This window comes from Rhinopithecus bieti, unplaced genomic scaffold (assembly GCF_001698545.2).
Source record: "Rhinopithecus bieti isolate Rb0 unplaced genomic scaffold, ASM169854v2 scaffold_26871, whole genome shotgun sequence".
Lineage (NCBI taxonomy): Eukaryota > Metazoa > Chordata > Mammalia > Primates > Cercopithecidae > Rhinopithecus > Rhinopithecus bieti.
In genome coordinates this window covers 1,573,394-1,590,645 of record NW_016812402.1, presented here as the reverse complement: position 1 = coordinate 1,590,645, position 17,252 = coordinate 1,573,394, and the positions used below count along the sequence as shown (strand labels likewise).

At 39.6% G+C, this 17,252-nt stretch overlaps 1 long non-coding RNA gene across 2 annotated transcripts; it reads right to left on the bottom strand.

Moving 5' to 3' along the window:
* Positions 1-12,142: 12,142 nt before the first annotated feature.
* On the bottom strand, positions 12,143-16,732 carry LOC108544931 (uncharacterized). Of its 2 annotated transcripts, none has more exons than XR_001889980.1 (4): positions 16,495-16,732; positions 13,652-13,723; positions 13,107-13,235; positions 12,143-12,831 (listed from the first exon to the last, which is right to left on the bottom strand). It is a non-coding gene; the product is annotated as an uncharacterized LOC108544931 (long non-coding RNA). The 2 variants fall into 2 exon arrangements; XR_001889979.1 differs by lacking the exon at positions 16,495-16,732 and adding an exon at positions 14,514-14,669.
* Positions 16,733-17,252: the final 520 nt, after the last annotated feature.

Sequence of the window (17,252 nt, the reverse complement as noted above, 5' to 3'; positions counted from 1 at the left end):
GGGGCCTATCATGGGGTCGAGGGAGGGGGAAGGGATAGCATTAGGAGATATACCTAATGTAAATGAGTTAACGGGTGCAGCACACCAACATGGCACAGGTATACATATGTAACAAACCTGCACACTGTGCACATGTACCCTAGAACTTAAAGTATAATAGTAAAAAAAAAAAGAGAAACAAAAAAAAGAAAATTTACTTTCAGATGTTATTTCACTGTGAATTACATGAAAGCTTCTTTACTTCCACATATTTAGAATTTTGGGGATTGAAGCTTAAAACTAAAATCGTATCTATCTATCTATTAATATCTGTCTATCACCTATTCTAGAAGAATGAGAAGCAGTAGAATGTGTCCTGTTTATTTTTGGCTATAGTGTATGGTTGAATTTGTTCACCAAGTTTTGTTTTATAATTTAGAATTTTGATATAACTCAGTGTTTCTAATTTTTGAGAAATGACAGAAAATGGAATAGATTTCAAAATAGTGGAGCAAATTTCTGGGCACACTTGATTCTTTCACAAATGAAAAAGGAGAATGAAGTCTGCACACCAGAGACTGGTGTCCTTGAGACTAATATTGGGACTCTAGAATAAATTACTGAAATATAATTACCAATCTTTTAGCTAAAAAAAGTGTAATCACTAAAAGATAATAAATATGTGAAACTCATGATTATCCAATTATTTCACTGAACTGTATCATAGAGTATCTTTACTCTTAAGGTCATGTCTATTGCTCCTATAAGATTGAAATACTGTATAATGGTATGCTACTGCCGTGCTTTCCTTCTCAATGCTGTGTTCATTAAGTCAACTTGGCAGCTTGAAATTGGTCTTGGTGGGAATATTTACACCAGGAAAATCAGCAAATGCTATAAGTCAGATCTTGATTTTTTTGTTGTTGACTGTCTAGACTTAAGAAAGTCATGAAGCCAATGTAAATAATGCAGGTAGACCCAATAGTATGTTGTGTCTATCGCCATTACACTGTGAATGGCATATACCATTAATAAATATTTTTGCAGTATTTGAAAACTATTTGCTAATTCAGCAAATAAATCACTCACATCATTGGCAGATAAACAAAGTTCCAACCTAAGTCCCTGCTGTTTTGCTTTTGTCCTTACTTGTTAATATGAATGTAAGTATCAACCAAAATTCATGTCATAAATAAGCTCATTCATTGTTTGCAACCATAGGTTGAATACAGATACACGATTCAGCAAAAATCGGCAAAAGCATTCTGTGAGAATCAATTGTCTATATGAAATTTACAATAAAGAGTGTGGTATATTTTATTTTTATTTGTAAATTTTGAGTTATGATTCCTTATATCAGTAAAATTTGTAATAAGCTTTTATCAATACAATTTTGTGTGTATGTATGTGTGTGTGTATATATACATACACACACATATATATACACACACACACACATATATATATATATTTTTCCCCTCCCTAAATAGCTGGTTGTTAAACATTTACCAACACACCATGGCCTAAACTTATCCCTAAATCCCATCCAGCTTATTTTCTCCTGTTGAGATACTGAGTACTATTCCCTCAATTATTCTTTGATTTCCTGTGTAATGTGTAGAATGCCCTATTATACTTGGGCATATATTTCTCTTCTATAATACTTTACTTTGAGTTTTAGTCACTGGTCATCCTATTGGCAACTCTCTGGGAAAACATGTCTTCTCCCTTTCTTTGTGACATGCATTATGGCCTTAGCTTATAGCCCATTATTCTATCATCAGGTCCTGAAAATGGAAACTGATTTTACAGCACATTTTGTAGCCATTTCACTTCCCACTTTGTCCTCTCTCATCCAGATTACGACTCTCAACTCTAATGATGTTGAAATATATGAAGTCCTGCTTAAGCTTGCAAGTCCTCCAGCTTCCTCCCATAGCCTTCACAGTCCTGTGATACGTTTTCTAGGCCTCTATGGTGGAATTCACAGTCTCCACATAAGTCAGTAGAAGCAGGGAGAAGGTAACTGTCATGGCCTCCATATTCTCCATAGACGGGTCTGCTACTAGGAGGACACGTCAGGCTTATGAGAACCAAATATCTGTTATGCCAAGGAAGTTGACATTGAAGACTGAGTGCTTTTTACTACAGGCCAAGAAACAGGCTTCTTGGAACTTTCAAGAACTACTCTTCTTTTATAGAATGTAAAATAACCACTTCTCCAATAAGTGACAATTCTCCCTGTGTCCCTGTGAAGAAACTGCCTCAGACTATTGTAAGGCCTTATTGCTCCAGTCTCCTCTCATCATCATTTTCTTGGTCATTTTCTTCCACTCACCAGTGTCTCATCAGGCTCCTTGTTGTCATCACCTTCTTGGTTATTTGAAGTTTCAGCTTAGATGTCTCCTCCAAGAAGCCTTCCCTGAGTGGTAGGGCTCCTAGGTACCCCTGCAGCACTCTGCACTCTGAGTGCAGAAGTGGGGGCATTGTGGCATAACTGCCTTACTTCTAAACTGTTTCCCACACTGCTCTGTGAGGACAGAGACCATGCCTGTTTTCTCTATGACTTTATCTTCAGCCCCAGTGTAGTACCTGGTAAAAGGCAGGCACTCAACATATGTGCACTGAATGAAGCAATGAATGAATCATTGCATGTTTTCTTTCACATATTATTTCCTTCATTTTCTCTTTAGCTCCTCATTGTGAATATAAATAGAAAGTCCTTCACTTCTTATGCAGGAAGAGGAACCATTGTGCAGGGAGACCATTCATATTTGACACATATAGTTGTAATTGCTTATGGTAAAAATTTAAGTGCAACACAGTTCCACCATTTTGTCATCTTATTTTAATGTAAGAACAGAGCCTATTGGAAAGAAGAAATTCACATAAAAATCTGGCATCTATTTTCTAAGTGCCAGAGATGAAGCCTTCATATAGCCTTAGCTTAGCTTTTATATACCAATAAAGTTATTTTATCATCTGGTTTGAATTATTACTGGGTTGGAAACAGCTTACTATACTTAGCCATCTATCAATAAATGCAATCACCAGCTGTGATAAATTAGGATTATAGAAGACTTAGGTGAGAATTTCAAAAAATGGTTCCCATTTCCGTATCTTCACTGTACTTTAATCAGCTGGCTTTGTGGCTGACAATTGACATTACAAACCATTTGCCCTAATCTAAAAGCAACAATTTCTCAAGTATGGGAAAACTTATATCAGAATCTCTTGGGATTCTTATTGATAGGGGGAATTTCTGTCTCTGTCTCAGAAATCCTAACTCAGAATCTTAGAAACACAGCTTAGGAATCTGCATTTTAAGTAAGCATATGTAACAGAAACTGTCAGTGCTCCATCCAGATCCTCGTGAATCCTTTAAACTGCTTCTGTGTCCAGCCCCCGACTTTTTGATGTGCTTTTACAACGGACTCTACCTGCCACTTGTCTTCAGCATGAGGGTCGGGGTTGGGAGGAATGTCTGGGAGTTTATCAGCTTCCCATCTCCCTTTTGGCCAACACTAACTGTGCTGAAGTTTGAAAGCCCTCACCTTAAATAGTAGAAAATATCGGAGGCATAACTTATACTCCAGATATTCCTAAAGGATCAGGCTGAAGATACTCCTATGCCACTTTGCCCAAATAATATCCTTGCTTGTCAGATTTCTTAGAGACAAAGGTGAATGCTGAGATTTTTGTTCAAGTGATTTGTTGAGAGAGTTCTCTCAGGATGTGGTTTTGGTTGGAGACTTGCGTCAGCCTGGCTCTATGACAGAGCTCGGGAGGATTAATAACCCCATAGAGTTGGTCTCGGCTCAGTGAGTCATTGCTCATTGTTAGTTGGGGGACAGGGCTGGGCTGGGGAGTGAGGCATATCTTCTTAGGTGAGATTGCTTTCATTAGGTTGAGGGCAGCTGTGAGTCACTGGCAGCTAACACTCAAACACACTCACAGCAGCTGGCTTGTGAAGCAGAACTGAGTGGGCCACTGTGGGTTAATTTTATGTATCATGTTGGCTAGGCTATGATGCCCAGATATTTGGTCAAACACCAGTGTTTGCAGTGATGTTACCGTGAAGGTAGCTTTTCGGTGTGATTAATCAGTGAACTTTGAATAAAGCAGATTATCCTTCACAATGTGAATGAGCCTTTTCCACCCAGTTGAAGGCCTTAAGCGAAAATACCAAGGTCTTCTGAGGAAGAAGGAATTCTGCCTCTGGACTGTCTTCAGACTTGAGAGGAAACATCAACTCTTCCCTGGGTCTCCAGCCTGCTAGCATGCCCAGATAATTTTGGATTTGCTAGGCCAGCAATCTCGTGAGCTAATTCCTTAAAACAAATCCCTCTTTCACTCTTTGTGTACACACACACACACATCCTGTTGGTTCTGTTCCTGTTGAAGAGCCCTGAATTATACAGCCACCAACAGCATCTACTACACTTAATTTTTTTCCTCTCCCATATACTATTTTTCCACTCCTTTACTAGTTCATCCTAGACATATTCCTTTAATAAATTACTTGCATGTAAATCCTTGTTTCAGGGTACATCTCTAGAAAACCTGATCCAGGAAAGCGTGCTTAGTAATTCCTTTTTTTTAAAGTTTTATTTTATGTTCAGAGGTACGTGTACAGGTTTGTTATATAGGTAAACTTGTGTTATAAGGGTTTGTTGTACAGATTTCATCACCCAGGGATTAAACCTAGTATCTATTAGATATTTTTCCTAATTCTCTCCTTCCTCCTACCCTCCACCCTCTGATAGGTCCCAGTATCTGTTGTTCCCCTCTGTGTGTCCATGTGTTCTCATAATTTAGCTCCCACTTAAAGTGAGAACATGCAGTATTTGGTTTTCTGTTCCTGTGTTAGTTTGCTAAGGATAGTGGTCTCCAGTTCCATACATGTCCCTGCAAAGAACATGATCTCGTTCTTTTTTACAGTTGCATTGTATTATGTAGTGTACATATACCACATTTTCTTTATCCAGTCTACCATTGATGGGTATTTAGGTTGATTACACGTCTTTGTTATTGTGAATAGTGCTGCAATGAACATATGTGTGCATGAGTTTTTATGACAGAATGATTTATATTCCTTTGGGTATATACCCAGTAATGGGATTGCTGGGTAAAATGATAGCTCTGTTTTTAGCTCTTTGAGGAATTGCCACACTGTTTTCCACAATGGTTGAATAAATTTACACTCCCATCAACAGTGTTATAAGCATTCCTTTTTCTTTGCAACCTTGCCAGCACCTATTATTTTCTGACCTTTTAATAATAGCTATTTGCTATTTGGACTGGTGTGAGATGGTATCTCATTGTGGTTTTGATTTGCATTTCTCTAATGATTAGTGATGTTGAGCTTTTGTTCATATGCTTGTTAGCTACATGTATGTCTTCTTTTAAAAAATGTCAGTTCATGTTCTTTGCCCATTTTTTAATGGGATTTTTTTTTCTTATAATTTTGTTTAAGTTCCCTTTAGATGCTGGATATTATACCTTTGTCAGATGAATAGTTTGCAAAGGTTTTCTCCCATCCTGTAGGTTGCCTGTTTACTCCCATCCTGTAGGTTGCCTGTTTACTCTGTTGATAGTTTCTTTTGATGTCAGAAGCTCTTTAGTTTAATTAGATCCCATTTGTCAATTTTTGCTTTTGTTGTGATTGCTTTAAGCATCTTCGTCATGAAATCTTTGCCCGTTCCTATGTCCAGAATGGTATTGCCTAGGTTGTCTTCCAGGTTTTTTAGTTTTGTGTTTTACATTTAAGTTTTCACTTCATCCTGAGTTAATTTTTGTATATGGCATAAGGAAGGGGTCCAGTTGCAATCTTCTGCATATGGCTAGCCCATTATCCCAGCACCATTTTATCAAATAGGGAGTCCTTTCCTCATTGCTTGTTTTTGTTAGCTTTGTCAAAGATCAGATGGTTGTAGGTGTGTGGCCTTATTTATGGCCCCTATACTCTGTTACACTGCTCGATGTGTCTGTTTTTGTACCAGTACCATGCTGCTTTGGTTACTGCAATCCTGTAGTATAGTTTAAAGTCACATAGCATGATGCTTCCAGCTTTGTTCTTTTTGCTTAGGATTGCTTTGACTATTTGGGCACTTTTTTGGTTTCATATGAATTTTAAAATAGTTTTTTTCCTAGTTCTGTGAGGAATATCATTGGTAGTTTGATAGGAATGACATTGAATCTGTAGGTTGCTTTGGGAAATATGACCATTTTAACAAGATTGATTCTTCCTATCCATGAGCATGGAATATTTTTCCATTTGTTTGTGTCATTTCTGATTTCTTTGAACAGTGTTTTGCAGTTCTCCTTGTAGAGATCTTTCACCTTTTTGGTTAGCTATATTCCTAGGTATTTCATTCTTTTTGTGCTAATTGTGAATGAGATTGCATTCCTGATTTGGCTCTCAGTTTGACTGTTGTTGGTATACAAGAATGCTAACAGTTTTTGCATATTGATTTTGTATTCTGAAACTTTGCTGAAGGTTATTAGCGTAGAAGCTTTTGGGCTGAGATGATGGGTGTTTCTGGATATAGGATCATGTCATTTGCAAACAGGGATAGTTTGACTTCCTTGAATTTATTTCTTTCTCTTGCCTGATTTCTCTAGTCAGAACTTCCAGTACTATGTTGAATAGGAGTGGTGAGAAAGGGGTTACTCATATTATGCCAGTTTTCAAGGGGAATGCTTCCAGCTTTTGCCCACTCAGTATGATGTTGGCTGGGGTTTGTCAGAGATGGCTCTTATTATTTTGAGGTATGTTCCTTCAATATCTAGTTTATTGAGAGTTTTTCATGTGAAGTCGTGCTGAATTTTATCAAAAGTCTCTACATGTTTTGAGATAATCATGTGATTTTTGTCTTCAGTTTTATTTAAATGATGATTCACCTTTGTTGACCTGCATAGGTTGAACCAACCTTATATCCCAGGGATAAAGCATATTTGACTACGATAAGCTTTTAGATGTGCTACTGGATTTGATTTGCCATATTTTATTGAGGATTTTTGCATCTATGTTCATCAAGAATATTGGTGTGAAGTTTTCTTTTTGTGTGTGTCTCTGCCAGGTTTTGGTATCAGGATGATGCTGGCCTCATAGAATGAATTAGGGAGGAGTTCCCTGCTCCTCAATATTTTGGAGTAGTCTCGGTAGGAATGGTCCCATCTCTTTGTACATCTGGTAGAATCTGGCTGTGAATCTGTCTGGTCCTAGACTTTTTTTTTTTTTTGGTTGGTAAACTATTTATTACTGATTCAATTTTGGAGCCCATTATTGGTCTGTTTAGGGATTCAATTTCTTTCTGGCTCAGTCTTAGGGAGAGTGTATGTGTTTAGGAACTTATCAATTTCATCTAGATCTTCTAGTTTGTGTGCCTAGAGGTATTGATCATAGTCTCTGATGGTTATTTGTATTTCTGTGGAGTCAGTGGCAGTATCCCCTTTGTCATTTCTAATTGTGTCTATTTGGATCTTCTCTCTTTTCTTCTTTATTAGTCTAGTTAGTGGTCTATCTATTTTATTATTTTTTTAAAGAAACCAGCTCCTGGGTTTGTGAATCTTTTGATTTGTGTGTGTGTGTGTGTGTGTGTGTGTGTGTGTGTCTCAGTCTCCTTCAGTTCAGCTCTGATTTTAATTATTTCTTGTCTTCTGTTAGCTTTGGGGTTGGTTTGCTCTTGGTTCTCTAGTTACAGTATGTGCCATAAGATAATGAGGAAAACATATAATCTGTTGTTTTTGGGTGGGGAGTTCTGTAGCTGTCTATGAGGTCCATTTGATCCAGTGCTGAGTTCAGGTCCTGAATATCACTGTTAATTTTCTGCCTCAATGCTCTAATACTGTCAGTGGTGCATTGAAGTCCTCCACTATTTTTTTTTTTTTGCATCTATGTTTCTTTGAAGGTCTCTAAGAACTTGCTTTATAAATCTTTGTGCTCCTGCATTGGGTGAATATATATTTAGCATAGTTAGGTCTTCTTGTTGAATTCAACCTTTTACCATTATGTAATGCCCTTCTTTGTCTTTTTTGATCTTTGTCGGTTTAAAGTCTGTTTTGTCTGATCTTTGCAATTATGATTGCAACCTCTGCTTTTTCTGTTTTCCATTTGCTTGGTAGATTTTTCTCCATTCCTTTATTTTAAGCCTATAGGTGTCACTCCGTGTGGGATGAGTCTCTTGAAGACAGTATATCAATGGGTTTTGGTTCTTCATCCAGCTTGCCATTCTGTGTCTTTTAATCGGGGGCACTTAGTCCATTTACCTTCAAGGTTAGTAGTGATATGTGTGAATTCGATCCTATCACCATGATGTCAGCTGGATATTATGACTTGTTTAGGTGGTTGCTTTATAGTGTCACTGGTCTGTGTACTTAAGTGTATTTTTGCAGTGGCTGATAATAGTCTTTTCTGTCCATATTTAGGGCTTCCTTCAGGAACTCTTGTAAGGCAAGTCTGGTGGTAATGAAATCCCTCAGCATTTGTTTGTCTGAAAAGGATCTTGTTTCTCATTGTCTTATGGAGTTTAGTTTGGCCAGATATAAAATTCTTGATTGGAATTCCTTTTCTTTAAGAATGTTGAACATTGGCTGTGAATCTCTTCTGGCTGGTAGTGTTTCTGCTGAGAAGTCTGCTGTTTGCCTGATGGGCTTCCCTTTGTAAATGACCTGCCCTTTCTCTCTGGCTGTCTTTAATATTTTTTAATTCATTCCAACCTTGGAGAATCTGATGATTATGTGTCTTGAGGATGATTTTCTTGTGCAGTATCTTACTGAGGTTCTCTGCATTTCCTCAATTGGAATGTTGGCTTCTCTAGCTAGATTGGGGAAGTTCTCATGGACAATATTCTGAAATATGTTTTTCAAGTTGCTTACAGTCTCGTCTCTTTCAGGGACAACAATGAGTCATAGATTTCAGCTTTTTACATAATCCCATATTCCTCGGAGGTTTTGTTTTTTCCTTTTCATTCTCTTTTCTCTATTCTTGTCTGCATGTCTTATTTCAGAAAACCGGTCTGAGCTTTGAGATTCTTTTCTCAGCTTGGTTAGTCTGCTATTAATACTTGTGATTACATTATGAAATCTTTCAGTGGGGTTTTCAGCTCAATCAGGTCAGTTATATTCTTTTGTACACTGGCTATTTTGTTTGTCAGCTCTTGTATCGTTTTATTGTGATTCTCAACTTTCTTAGATTAGGTTCAGTGTATCCCTGCATCTCAAAGGCCTTAATTCCTATCTATATTCTGAATTCTATTTCTGTCATTTTAGCTATCTCAGCCTAGTTCAGAACACTTGCTGGAGAGATAGTGTGGTGGTTTGGAGGAAAGAAGGCACTTTGGCTTTTTGAGTTGTTAGAGTTATTGCACTGGTTCTTCCTCATCTTTGTGGGCTGATGTTTCTTCAGTCTTTGAAGTTAGTGACATTTGAATGGATTTTTTTCTTTTATACTATTTGATGACCTTGAGTGTTTAATTGTGGTATATGTGGGGGGAGTGTTAAGCCAGCTGGCTTCACTTCTGGAATATTTTATGGGGCCAACACTCAGCTCCCAACTCCTGGATGGCATGCTCTAATTCTGTTTTTTTTCTTTTCTTATTGGGCCCTGACTTTGTTCTATGGCTACTTGAGGCTAGAAATCTAATCTACTGTACTGTGAGGGGGCAGAGGTGCTCCCAGACCACTAGTCACTATACTCTTATGGGTGGTGGCAGCCCAAGCATTTTGTAGTGTGGTGGCAGTGGGTCTGTCCTTGTTCCCACGTGTCAGCAGCAGCAGCAGCAGCAGTGGCAGCATGGTGGGATGCATGTTTGTCAGTTGTGGCATGTTGCTAGTGGGTGCCTGGGTACCTCTCTCCATGTGAGTGTTCACCGCAGTGGTGGAGGCAGTGCGGCTGGGGGTGGGGTGCTGGGCCCCTACTGACAACTGTCATGCTGGTGGTGGTATTAGCCAGGAACAGGGTGCTGCTAGGCCAGGTCTGTGTGTGCTCTCTGTGTATGGCAGACAGTCGTGGTTGCTCAGGGAAAGGCAAGGTCTGCTGTTCTCTGTGCCAACTGTCACTCCTGCAGCAGTGTTGGTGCTACAGCAGGTGCTGGTGGAGGTAGGGCCGGCTCCCTCTGTGCCTAGCTAGGCTCTGACTGCAATGGTGATCTGGCAGGTGGACAGGGGTGGCGTGCACTCCCACTGCAGCAGTGGAAGGACACTAGCGGGACAAGGAAGACAAAACCTGCCTGTGCACACATATGCCAGCAAAGTGATTTGGGGGTTACTGTGGGCCCAGCAGAAAGCTGCAGTGTGGGGAGGCAGCAGGCAAACTGGTGCATGGCCATGGGGGCCACCTCGCTGGAGCTCTCTGCCAGTCAGGCACAGTCTGCCTGTGCAGGAAATATGATGTGGGTCTCCAGGACACCCAAGGCTGCCCTGCAAGCAGGCATGGCCACAGCATGCCTGGTCATTCTTATCCACGCTAAAATCTGAGAAACACTGCTTCAAAGCTTGTATCAAGTAGTTACTGCTCAGGAACACAACTGCCCCAAACTTCAGTGACCTAAAGAAATAATCTGTATTGTTTTTCATGAGGTTTTAGGTCAACTGGTTATATGATCTAGACTGGGCTCAAAGGAAGGGGAGGGTAGCTTTGCCTAAGATCGCTCATTTTCTCCTTGGATCTGCACACTAGCCCAGGAATGTTCTTCTTATAGTAATAATGGTAGAGAGATAAGAAAGCAGGTAGAAATATGCAAGTGTTTAGCCTTTTTCCTCTTCAGAGAAAAGTGGGGACTCACAAACCTTTTCACAACCTGAGCACAGTCTATCTCTTTGAGTTCAGGCTGGCAGTGCTTCTACCAACACATTTCTCTATACGTTTGTGGGTTTTCTATGTATTTCATTTGCATTCACACTATGTGACAGAGGCCATACCAACAATTTTTTTTAGTTAGTTTTACCTCTCTAGACTTAATTACTCCTATTTTGGGCATGACTGGTTGCTGTGGGGTCATCCTCCCTTAGCTTTATGGAGGTCCTTCTGTGCGGCTGAGAAAATGCCTTATTTCTTACAGATGTCTTAAGGGATGTACAATCAAACTCTTACTTTAATCTTTACTCTGAGGGCATGTCTTACTGCAGTTCCCTTAATCTTTGTCCCCAGGAATTATCTTAATTTGAGAATCTTTTACTGGTTGAAAAGTCTAAATATGAGAATGCATTTTACTTTGCAGAGTAACAGCTTCCTGCATTTCTGAGCCATGTTCCCTCTCAGTTCTGTTTGCAAATTTGCTAGTTCATGCTTGAGTTCATCTCTCTCTTATAGTAACTTTTGATCATAGACAGCTAAAAACAAGCTGATGCTTCTGATATTCTGTCTGAAGATTTACTTGGACAAATTCAGAAGTTTATTAAATACATTTTCTATCTTCCAAGTTACCATAAATGACAGTACAACCAAATAATTCACATCTATTTAATGCAAGCCTCCTCTAAGTTTTCTTACTATGTCTCTAGCCTCTATAAGTTTTCTCACCATTTTCCCAGCTTTCTTTAACACCTTTCTTGCCATTTTCTCAGTCTCAGGCACCATCTAGTTCTAAAGCCAGTGTCTCATAATTTAAGTTTTTGTTAGAGCAGCATCCACTTTCCAGCACCAATTTCTGTATCACTTCACTATTGCTGTAACAAACTATCCCTAAACTCAATGACTAAAATAACAATCAGGCCAGGCACGGTGGCTCACGTCTGTAATCCCTGCACGTTGGGAGGCTGACCGAGGCAGGTGGATCGCTTGAGCTTGGGAGTTCAAGACCAGCTTGAGCAACATGGGGAAACCATGTCTCTACAATAAATACAAAAATCAGCTGGGCTGGTGGTGCATGCCTGTAGTCCAAGCTACTAAAGATGGTGAGGTGGTAGGATCACCTGAATCCGAGAGGTCAAGGTTGCAGTAAGCTGTGAACATGCCACTGCACTCCAGCCTGGGTGACAGAGCAAGACCTCCATCTCAAGAAATAAAATAAAATAAAATAAATGCAGTCATTTATTATGTTTTAATAACAGATGGCTCTGATCTATAGGATAAGAGAATAGATACAGAGGGGTGTGTAGTATTGCTATTAACACAATCTACCACAAAGATTAAGACTTTTTACCTTAGAGTGGTAGAGAATATGTTTTTATTTGTCTGTTGGATAATGATGTTATTTTCTCTTCACACTTAAAAAATGCTTTGATAAAACTGTACTGTTTTCTTCCAAAACAAATCAATGACAGGTTTTTAAGTCTGCAAAAAAATCAGTAAATGAAGGAAGCTGCCACTTTAAAGTTGCAAATCCAAGTTTGAAGCAACCAAGATTTCTACAAGCTCTCACTTCAAAGGGTAGAGAACCGAGCAGAGCAGCTTGATAGAAGAAAATCTTCTCTTTACTGGCAGAGTCACTCTAGGAGCCAATATATTTTCTGTCTTCCAAGGCCCATGGAAGGAACATATAGAGCTTTGAAGTCAGTTGAACTCAAGTCTTTGGGGAAAATTACTCAATAAGGCAGAGGGTGAGAATGCAAAAACTGGACATGGTGGGAAGAGCTGCAGACCAGTATGACCTTAGGACCTGGGGCACTGGAGCACCTCTGTATGCCTGCAGGGAGCCTGCAGTTTGCCACATTGTGCTGTGACTTTATCTTGACAGTACTTATCAAAGGTACATTCTCTTGTTTAGGTATATCTCCTCTACATACAGGGCTCTTCCTTGCTTCCCCTTACAAAGGCTGTTTCTCTCATTGAAATTAGCATTTAATTACTCTTTCATTCAACAAACATCTGAGCGAGTGAAAGAATGTTGAGGACTCCATCCTATGGTGCTTTGTGGAAAAGAAAGGAAAGGTTGGGTTCATAATAGCAAGAAGCGTAATAAGTATAATCTACATGACTGAATTAAAAAATCTTACCCTGCATATTAATTTTGTAAATACGGTAATCAGCTTATATTTGCATACTATGAAATGTTTTTACCAACATATGACTGGAAAACAAATATGCTCCATTCTTTGTAATGTAGTGAATTAGGGAAGACTAATTGCTGTAGCAAAACTTCCCCAAATTCAGGGGTTTAACATAATCAAAATTTATTTCTTACTCATAACAGAGTCTCGTGTGGATGGGAGACACTACTCCAGGAGGTCGTTCAAGAATCTGGGCTCCTTCCATCTCGATGCCTCCCCATATTATATTATATAGTTCCTTGTAGTTCACCCTATTCACCTGTCTGATGGTGACAAAGAACATGATGGTTTTAAAATAAGCACATATTATTTGTGGCGTTTCTATGTGTGCATACCTCATACGCACTTGAGGAGATTGAACCTTATTTCCTTGCCTTTTAGTATAGATTACTTAGTGACTTGCCTCTACTGAATAGAAAAAACGTGGAAGAACAATCTTTGGAGACTAGATCCTAAAAAGCTTCCTGCTTTCTCGCTTTCTCTCTCTCTCTCTCTCTCTCTCTCTCTTTCTCCCCACCCTCTTTGTTTCAGGTTGCTAACTTTGGAGGAAGCCAGCTGCCATGTCACAAGAAGATTCAGGAAGCCACGTGGGGAGGCCCACATCATGAGGAACTGAGGTCTTTGCCAATTACCAGCAAGGAAATGAGGCCTCCTTCCAACAGCCATGTGAGTATCCTACCTTGGAAGTGGACCCTCTAACTTCAATCAGCCTTCAAACAACTGCAGCCCCAGTTGATGACTTGACTGCAACCTTAGGAGAAACCCTGAGTCAAAAACATTTAGGAAAAACACTCCCAGATTCCTATTGGAAATTGTGTAAGATAATAAATACTTATTGTTTTAAGCTGCTAAGTGTTAGGGCGATTTGTTATATAAAAGTAGATAACTAATACAGAGAATGAAGTATTACATTTGGGAGGGTTTTATGATTCAGGGCCTGCAAGAAGCCTAAACTGCTTCCTACTCCATTGTACTGATGAGAGCTGAGGCACATGGTCACACCGAAGAAGCTAACTGTAAGAGCAGCTGGGAAATACAGTCTAGTCAAGTGCCCAGGAGGAAGGAAACACTTTGATAAATAGCTGGCCAGTCGTGGCCACATTCAGTGAATTTATATTTGGGAATGTTTGGACCACAAGAATCTGGTGACTGTTTATTCCAATTCAGACAAGATTCTTAGAGGAAACAGGTAAAGTCTTTGATATAGTCTGTCTTCGAGAATGATGCCAAAAATGGCTGGAGTTTGTCTATGGCTTTGGTTTGTCTAATTTAGTAGTGCTGTCATAACAACAGCAGCAGCAGCAGCAGCAGCACTACCAACAACTAACATTCATTGAACACCCAGGCATTGTAAGAAGCATTCAATTAATCATCACAACAACAGAGTGAGGTAGGCACAATTGTCTCAGTTTTACAAATGGGGACAATGAGACACAAAGTGGTTAAACAACATGTTCAATGTCTCAGGAACATCTGTGTAAGCTAGAGATCCCGCTCTTTAGCCTAAGTCTGTATTTCTTTAGGGCACTGGATTTACTGACCTGTAAGAAAATCAGCAGGGTTAGCAGAGTGTTGAAAGCAGAGATTTAGCGGCTCCAGGCCTCTTTTCAGTGGATGGTGCAGGAGGAGCCCTGACCTGCCCTCCAGTGTGGAGAAATGCGGGTTGGGGATGCCCTTCACTGTGGGAAGTACCTTGAAGATGCTTTAGGCACAGGTGTAGGAAGACATAAGGTAGAGCAGTAAAACTCCAATTTGGCTAAATAAATTTATGTTTGTTTTTCTTTAGCACAACTCTAGATAGGTGTGCTTCAGTTTCTTCTTCTGTATACTAGAAATAAAAATGCCTACATATGGGCTTGTTATATGACAAGCTTGAATGACATGATATATGCAAAAACATCTGGAATATTTCTAGGTCTAAAACCAAAATTGTTTTTTGGGCATACCAATGCCATTATATTCTAGAGAATAGAGGCCATATCTTATTTGTCATTATATCCTAAGTGCCTAGTACAGTATCTTGCACAAAGTGATTGCACAATACTTTTTTGTTGAAGGTACACATGAATAAATGATACAATCATTTCTTTTTCATTCTTTTTGGGAAGGAGGAGCCCAGTCTGAGATGTGCAGTCTAATCATCATCTGTTCCATTTGGGGGCTGCTTAAGAGTTCAAAAAGTGCTTCCGCAAACAATATCCTCTGCCAGTGCCCCATCAGGACATCACCTTTGCCTGCTCCTGGAGCCGTGGGAGGCAACCCTTATTAAAGTATTTTGTCCAATTCAAGATGGAGTAAAGTCTAACAAACTTAGTGAGTGCTCAGAGGAGAGCAATAAAAATGAATTAAATAGACCTTCTAAAGAAAGGTTAAGAGAATTGAGATTACTTCAGCTAGAGCGGCTGATGGGGGGAATAATAAATTTTCAAGAAACAAAAGAATATCTTGCAAAACTTGGTGGTTAGCAGTGGGCAGTTTCCCTGGAGGGTAGAAGAGAAAGAATTTTGATGACTTTCCTGTTCGACGCTAACAAGCAGCTTCTCTTGCCCTCTCTACCCATGGAATTGTAGTAGTTACTCGCTCTCTGAAAATTCTTTATTGCATTAGGACATTCTCTCCAGAGTGTTGTGCCTCTCAGTACTGTGAGGTCATTGGGGCAAAGCAGAAAAAAGACTTATTAACTAAAAGGTTAGAATGTATTCATCTCTTGACTTGGCACTTTGAAAGGAGAGGACCATGAACCCAATTAACCAGAGGCTCCGAAGACATTTATAGACCTCCCTTCTTTGACTTCCTAAGACTTCTAAGGTAGAATTCTTATAAATCTGCTACATTCCATAATATGTGTATGAACAGCATACTCACTTTACTCTTGTTCAATTACCCCATAAACTTAATGGATATGGGAAGGTTTCCTGGGAGAATGAGAGCTTGGAAATGGGTATTAGCAGTGCCACTAAATCTATGGTGTTACTTGCTGAGCCCTGAAGTTAACTTACATTACCTTTATATAGCTTATAACCTAACAGATGTTTATTGAGTGCTTTCTATGTGCCAGGCATTGTGTTAAGCACGAGGTATACAATGGTGAAATGTATGTATGTGGCCCTTGCCAATATAAGGCCCTAACACAAGACCTAAAGGCCAGTGAGGGATACAGACAGATCAAGAGACAACCAAAATATAGTGAGATATGTGCTATATAAGATCATAACAGAAACCAACCCAGAGTTAGGGGGTCAGGGTAAGCTTATTGGATAATATGATGCCTAAATGATCCAGGAAAGATGAATAAACATTATCAATTATCATTATTCCTTCTTTGGCCACACTATTGGTTTAGATATCTCTTATTTTGGAAATAGATGTCATGACCTGACTCAGTCACATTCCCTCTCCTCCCCAATTATTATTTTTCATCTTATTTTAAAGTTATTGACAGCATAATCTAGACATCATTTGCATGATTTAGGGGGAAGAAAGTGTCCAGGTGTAGTTAACTCAGGTGAGAGTAATACATACAGGTAGCACAAGTGTTATTGCAGTTCTGTTCATGAGGATCATCTAGAAAAGGATCTCTATTCACTTGAACTAGAGAGAGCAGAAGCCCCACTAACATCCGTTTGTACAGGAAGCCCCAGGAACATCCGTTTGTACAGGAAGCCCCACGAACATCCGTTTGTACAGGAGGCCCCATGAACATCCATTTGTATAGGAAGCCAGGGCACTTTCCTGGTATTGGTGCACTATTATGGTTTTTATTAATTATTTTTGTTTATTAATAATCTGAATGAGGCCACCATGTAATGATAAAACTTATTAGAATTAAATTTGAGCTGCTCAGTGTTAAATAATTAATTACAATCAGCCTTGTAGCAAAATACAAAGGAGCAACTGCCCAACTCAAGTGTTTCTCTCCTTTCTTGGGACAGTGCCCACACCGAGGGATCGCCTTCGGCGGCTGTGTATCTACACTGGCTACAGCTGGCTGATCCAGGGCTAGATTGCTGGCCCAATTTGGGCCAACTGGATGACGTCGTAGGAATTTTTGAATTGGTACAAGAAAAAATGTGAATTATTCTCTCTTGGTGGTGGCCATTGCAAGATATATTCTTGGGCACTGATAATGGCTATGTGCCTTCCTCTGGTTTGCAGGAGGAGGATTTGAAGAGAGAGACCCAACCAAAACCAGAGAGAGGGAGAGAGGAGAGGAAAGGGGGGAGAGAGAAAGAGAGAGAGAGAGAGAGAGAGAGAGAGAGAGAGAGAGAGAGAGAGAGAGA